Consider the following 6,826-nt stretch of genomic DNA (forward strand, 5'->3'; position numbering starts at 1 on the left):
CACCTCCACCCCCAAGTCAAGAAGAGAAGGCTTATTTTGCTCACAGATTCAGCTCTATGGTCTCTAGGTCCCAGAGCTTTAGGTCTGAGGTGAAGCTAAACATCATGGCTGAGGAATCATGGGATGGAGCAAGGCTGCTCACTTCATGGTAGTCAGGAAGTAGGGGAACACTGGAAGGGTTGAAGGTCAGATGCCGTTGAATGGCAGGCCCCTAGAAACCTTCTTACTCCAAGCAGGCCCCAGGGTCCATGGGTCACCACCTACCATGGTTTACTGGAAGCTTTTTTTTTTTCCTTTGAGGTTTTTTTGCTTTTTGTTTTGTTTTATTCAAGACAGGGACACACTATGTAGCCCTGGCTGTCCTGGAATTCACTCTGTAGACCAGGCTAGCCTCAAACTCAGAGAACTACCTCTCTCTGCTTCCCAATGTCAGGATTAAAGTTATGCAACGCTACAACCAGCTTTATTCTTTCTTTTAAGCGTTAGTTAGTTAGTTAGTGCTGGAGTTCTTTACACATTTAGTTTGTTAGTTTATGTTGGAGTTCTTTACACATTCATTTATTTATTTAGTTTGTGTTGGAGTTCTTTACACATTTATTTAATTAATTGGTTATTTAGTTGGTTAGTTTGTGTTGGCGGTCTTCATCCACACTCCACGGTGTGCATGTGGAGGTCAGAGGACAACTTGTGTCTGTTCTTTCTTGCCACCACATGGGGCAGGCTTATCAGCCAACACCTCTACTTGCTGATCCATCTTGCTGACCCCTCTCCTCAACAACTGGTCCATCAATGGCTCTACATCTGAGATTCATCCCCAAGTCTTCCATTTACATGCAATACCCTAAATAATCCAACAGTGTGATTCTGACTGTCTGGGGCTGGGGGCCAGGGAGGCTGTGTGACAGCACAGAATCCTTTGTATAGAGAGTCAGAGGATGATGCTTTGTTATGGAGCAGCCTGAGGGCGCTGAGCCTACCAAGCTGGGCCGGAGGCAAACCTATGTGCAGCGTGGTTTGGTTCCTACAATTAAACAAAAAATTGGAAACTAGAAAGTTCACGGAAACTGTGAATTTCCATTCATTGCCACTTGGAATATGAATGCCACGACAATATGGAAACATTCCACAGTTCCTCAAAGTTAAGAATAGAGTTATGATATGACTCAATCTTACTCCAACTCTCTAGCCAAGCAAATAAAACAAAATGCACATTTCCCCGAAAACTTGCACATTGATATTCACAGCTACAGTTCCATAACTGCTAAAGAGGGAGTAGGAAAAACTGTGCAATATTTACACGTAGTGGAATAAAACTGTGCAATATTTACACGCAGTGGAATAAAACTGTGCAATATTTACATGCAGTGGAATAAAACTGTGCAATATTTACACGCAGCATAATATCGCTGATCTGCGAAAGGTGCTGATCGATGCTACACAGTGGCTAAATCTTGAGACCATCCCCCTCAATAACCAGAGCCAGGCATGAAGGCCACACTATTCCATCTGAAAGAGATAATTGGAAAACACTTCTCAACGTTTTGGCTAAGGTCAAGTGAAGAAACAGAACAGGGAAATCCGTAGGGATGAACTGGAGGCAGGGTTTGTCTTTAGAGATAATAGAATATTCTGGAATTAAATTATAGTTATAATATGTTCACCATTTGTGACTATTCCACTCAATATACACTACTTTATCTTTTGAGATTTTTTCTTTTCTTTCTTTCTTTAGTTAGTTAGTTACTTAGTGTGGGTGCCAGGGGGCGGGGGAGAGCCAACTTGTGCCACATCACAGGCATGGAGGGCAGAAGACAACTTGTAGAATTGAACAAAAACAATTCTCTCCTCTCCTTTTTTTGTTTGTTTTCCTTTTTTCTTCTGTTTGTTGTTTGTTTGTTTGTTTGAGACAGGGTTTCACTTGGTAGCCCTGGCTGTCCCAGAACTCACTCTGTAGTCCAGGCTAGCTTCAAACACCCAGAGGTAACCTGCTTCTGCCTCCTGAGTGCTAAGATTAAAGGTGTGCACTACTAAGCCCAGTTGCTCGATTCCCTCTTTCTACCACGTGGGGCTGCAGGACTAAACTCAGGTTCTCAGGCAGGGCCTCAAGTGCCTTTGCCTGATGAGCCCTGTTGGCCTCAACCTACCCTTTCAGAAAGTCCTTTGAAATGGCAATGGTGCTGGGGATTAAACCCAGGGCCACACCAAGCTGTAACTACAGCCTTCAATTTATACTGTAAAGAATAAAACAGTGAACTCTATCTTTGTAGGCTTTTGTAAAAGAAATAGAAAAGACCTGCAGGGCGGTGGTGGCGCATGCCTTTAATCCCAGCATTTGGGAGGCAGAGGCAGGTGGATTTCTGAGTTCAAGGCCAGCCTGATCTACAGAGTGAGTTCCAGGACAGCCAGGGCTATACAGAGAAACCCTGTCTCGGAAAAACAAAACAAACAAACAAAAAAAAGTAATTGAAGAAAAGAAAATACCGGGTAGTGGTGGCGCACACCTTTAATCCCAGCACTTGGGAGGCAGAGGTGGGCAGATTTCTGAGTTCAAGGCCAGCCTGGTCTCCAGAGTGAATTCCAGTACAGCCAGGGCTATACAGACCACCCCTCCCAAAAAAGAAAGAAATAGAAAAGACAGGATGCTAAGGTTGTTTTTAACAAAATATTTGTGTAAATAGCTGGGCCTTAAAGGCTTTCTTCAGGCCACACCCAAAGCCAGAGACCTGGTCGGTCCCCAAAGTGACCCAGCTTTTACCCAACAGTCTCGTCAGGTTGTGCATGGCCCACAGAGGTGAGAAGCATGGACATTCTCCTCATCCTTCCCAGAGCACAAGCAGAGCCCTTGGCAGAGGAGGAAGCTCCTAGCAAAAGACACTGAGGCAGAGTTCGTGAGATGCTTCAGTCATCATCCTCTCGTGGTCCACCTCCTTCTCTCCTGCTCCTTCTCCCTCCCTCCCTCTCTCTCTCTCTCTGGTTTTTTGGAGACAGGGTTTCTCTGTGTAGCCCTGGCTGTCCTGGAACTCACTCTGTAGACCAGGCTGGCCTCGAACTCAGAAATCCGCCTGCCTCTGCCTCCCAAGTGCTGGGATTAAAGGTGTGTGCCACCACCACCCAGCGAGATGGGGTTTCTATATCCAGTTTAGCTTATGATCTGCATGCCTCAGCCTCCTGATTGTTAGGACTACAAATATGCCAGTGTCCCATCTGGCCCTGTTCTTTTGAGTCTTTTGTGGTCTTCTTTGTGCCTCAGGGCTCTTATTCTCTCTGGCCAATCTTATATCAAACCCTACTCTATGAATGGAAGTGAAGATTGGGGTGTGGCTCAGTAGTAGAGCACCTGCCTAGAATCCCCCAGTGAGGGGCTGGGGGCGTGGCTCAGTGGTAGAGCCCCTGCCTAGAATCCTCCAGGGAGGGGCTGGGGGCGTGGCTCAGTGGTAGAGCCCCTGCCTAGAATCCCCTAGGGAGGGGCTGGGGGCGTGACTCAGTGGTAGAGCCCCTGCCTAGAATCCCCTAGGGAGGGGCTGGGGGCATGGCTCAGTGGTAGAGCCCCTGCCTAGAATCCTCCAGGGAGGGGCTGGGGGCGTGGCTCAGTGGTAGAGCCCCTGCCTAGAATCCCCCAGGGAGGGGCTGGGGGCGTGGCTCAGTGGCAAGGCCTTTGTATGTGTGAGGTCCTGGGTTCACTCCCCAGCACTGAAAACAACGTTAAGTTAGAAAAGAAAGACATAGATTTTTCCTTGAAGTTGCTCTATTGTTGAGCCACGTCCCCAGCCCCTTACTGGGGAGTCTAAGCAAGCTCTTCTCTGCTGAGTTATATCACTCAACCTAATCACTGGTTTTCTTATTTAAAAGTGGCGGGGGAGAGGGAGTTGGAACATATAGACAGATTCAGACATAGGAGGAAGATGGGAAAGGAAAGGTTCGTTTGCATATGAGGAGCCTGGCCTGGAGCAGAGCCCTTTATTGGGCCCTTGGAAGAAAAGATCCCTTCCCATGCTTCAGTCTCACCCCCAGCTTCCAAGCCTAGGAGACAATGAATGCAGCGGAGGAAGCCATCGAGTCAACAGCCCTGTATAACAGCAGTCCAGGGAATGGGCTCAGTGCCATCCACAGAATGTCAGCCGACTCAGGAGAAACCGACTCGGGTGATCTTCAATGGCCGCTCAAGCCCAGCACAGAGACGACGCTGCTTCTGTTTGTAATCCTAGCCCTGGGAGCACTGAGGCAGGGGTATTGGGGATGCTAGGCTCTGCTTCAGAGGGAAACACTGTCCAAAAACAAATAAACAAAAGCCAGCCAGTGGTGGCTCAGGCCTTTAATCCCAGCACTCTGAAGACAATGGCAGGCCGATCTCTGTGAATTGGAGGCCAGCCTAGTCTACAAAGTAAGTTCTGGGACAGCCAAGGCTACACAGAGAAACGGTATCTTGAAAAGGCAAACAGACAAAATAAATAAATACATAATAAGCAAGTCCAATATGGTGGTTCATGCCTGTAATCGAAGCACTCAGGGGGAGGGGAGTGTGTGGGGGGAGAGAGGTTAGGGGTGGGTGGGATGAAAATGTGGAAGCAAGAAGATGTCCATGAATTTGACAACAACCTGAATGGCAGACACCCTGCCTCAAAAAACCAAACAAACAAATAAAAAAACCCCAGGGAGAGGGAATATAGCTGGGTGGGAGAATGCTTGCCTAGCAAGTAGCCCTGGATTCCCTCCCGAGCATGGCGGACACTGGACGTGGTAGTGCGCACCTGCACCTTCAGCACTTAGGAGGTAGAGGTAGGAAGAGCAGGGTCATCCTAGGCTACATGTTGAATCTGAGGCCAAGCTGTGATATGTGCCTCTATCCCCTCTCAAAAATAACTAACTAACTAAATAAATAAAAATAAAAATATAAATAATAAAATAATAAAAAAATAACTAAATAAATAAATAAAAATAAAAAAGAGCCAAGCAGTGGTGGCGCATGCCTTTAATCCCAGCACTCTGGAGGCAGAGGCAGGCAGGTGAATCTCTAATGAGTTTGAGGCCAGCCTGGTCTACAGATTGAGTTTCAGCACAGTCAGGGCTACACAGAGAAACCCTGTCTTGAACCTGCCACCCCACATACAGACACAAACAAAACAAATCAAAACAACAAATAAACAAATGCCATAACTCTACATCAGAAATAAATGGAGGGAATGTGGGAGAAAGAGAGAATAGGGCAGTGTGATCTCATAGGTGTGAGGAGCCAAGGAACACACATGTGAGCCCATACCGTCCAGCGGAGATCAGGCTTACCCCACTGGGATCTCGGGCTTCAGACAGCACAAGCTAGGCACTATCCTCTGGTCCCTTTTGGTTCCTGGGCCCAGCCTTCTCTCCCAAGCTGAAAGGACATCTGAGGTTTGAAACTTACAGGAAAGTGCCAGGGACATAGACGGGACTGAGGTAGGAGGAACAGGGGCTGAAGAAAGGAGGGCTGATGGAGGAAGACAGACTGGTGTCACGATAGCCTGTGACACCCTTTCCTTGCTCTCAGACAGACAGACAAATATAGACAGACACATGAGCTCGTGTGCAAGCAGGTGTGCACTCACGCGTGCACACACACTCCAAGGGTACTGGGCACAAGGGGAATCCTGCGGACCACTTACCTGGAAGTGATCCTGTGATAGCTTAAACACCAAGTTCAGAGTGGTCTTCTCCTTGACTTACTCAGATCCAGAGGTGCAGGAGAAGTGGGGCCTCCTCCGGAGGGTGTATAAACAAACCCAAGAGTTTGCAAAAGACCTGCAGGAGGTTGGCTGACCCTCAATAAACAGACTTAGATGGAAATGGCTGCATGGAGTGAGAGCTGGGTGCAGGGTGAGCACCCAGCTCTTCTACCCCACATACCCCAAGCCCAATCCAGGAAGGGGCGTGGCCCCAGAGAGAGGCCCAGAGGAGGCCCAGGCAGCAACTATCGAGTGCTTTGCCCTTTGGCCTTTCTATGGGAGGATTGTCAAGGGCTCACTGTAAACATGAACCAGAAGCCCAGATAGTGAGCAAATTTGGTGGTATCTTTAACCAGCTAGCCCAGCTAGGATATTCAAAGAGACAGCTTCAGCCCCAATGGATTCTTTTGTCCATTTCAATATCATGCTTCCATCTCTCCTTGGAGGTCCAAGCAAACAACAGAGGTATGGAGAGATCGAGTTCAAAGAAAGAGAAAGAAAACAACGGGGGCGGCAGGGAGTAAAGCCATCTAGAGAGACAGGAGGAGCAACCCTGAGCAATGGGCGAGCCCAATCCAAAGCTCAATCCAAAGCAATGCACATGTATCCATATGTGCATGTGTGTGTACTTGTGTGTATGGAAGTGTATGTGTGCTTTGGGGTTCATATGGAAATCAAGGTCAGTCTCAGGGGTCATCCACCTGGTTTTGTTTTAATTTTTTACATACATGTATGTATGTATGTATGTATGTATTATGTATGTATTATGTATGTATGTATATATGTATGTATTTACTTTGTGTGTGAGTGCGTGCACATGCATGCACATGCATAAGTGTATTGTAGTCTCTCTCAAATGCATGCCACAGTGCATACAAGGGGGTCAGAGAACAACTCATGGGAGTCAGATCTCTCCTTCCACTATGTGGGTTCCCATGATCGAACTCAGGTCATCAGGCTTAGCTGCAGCCCCAATGGACTCTATGGACTCAGCCCCAATGGAATGCAAATTCCTTTACCTGCTGAGCCCTCTCACTGGCCCCATCTTGGTTTTTGCTTTTATCTTTCAGTGACAATGGGACTGACTAATTCAGCTAGGCTGGTGGTTGGCCAGTGAGCGCCAGCGATGT

The 6,826-nt window shown here is 47.6% G+C and overlaps 1 protein-coding gene across 3 annotated transcripts in view; it reads right to left on the reverse strand.

Annotated features, from left to right (window-relative positions):
- Ccl24 (C-C motif chemokine ligand 24) overlaps positions 1-5,896 on the reverse strand; it is a 19,222-nt gene extending 13,326 nt beyond the window's left edge. For 2 of the 3 annotated variants that reach the window (XM_031338222.1, XM_031338221.1), the window contains exon 1: positions 5,637-5,896. The gene's annotated coding sequence lies outside the window, so the exon portion shown is untranslated. Of the gene's footprint in view, positions 1-1,390; positions 1,410-5,636 lie in introns of those variants that run through there. The other variant, XM_031338223.1, reaches the window with a different exon arrangement.
- Between the last annotated feature and the right edge of the window lie 930 nt (positions 5,897-6,826).

Source organism: Mastomys coucha, unplaced genomic scaffold (assembly GCF_008632895.1).
Source record: "Mastomys coucha isolate ucsf_1 unplaced genomic scaffold, UCSF_Mcou_1 pScaffold22, whole genome shotgun sequence".
Classification (NCBI taxonomy): domain Eukaryota; kingdom Metazoa; phylum Chordata; class Mammalia; order Rodentia; family Muridae; genus Mastomys; species Mastomys coucha.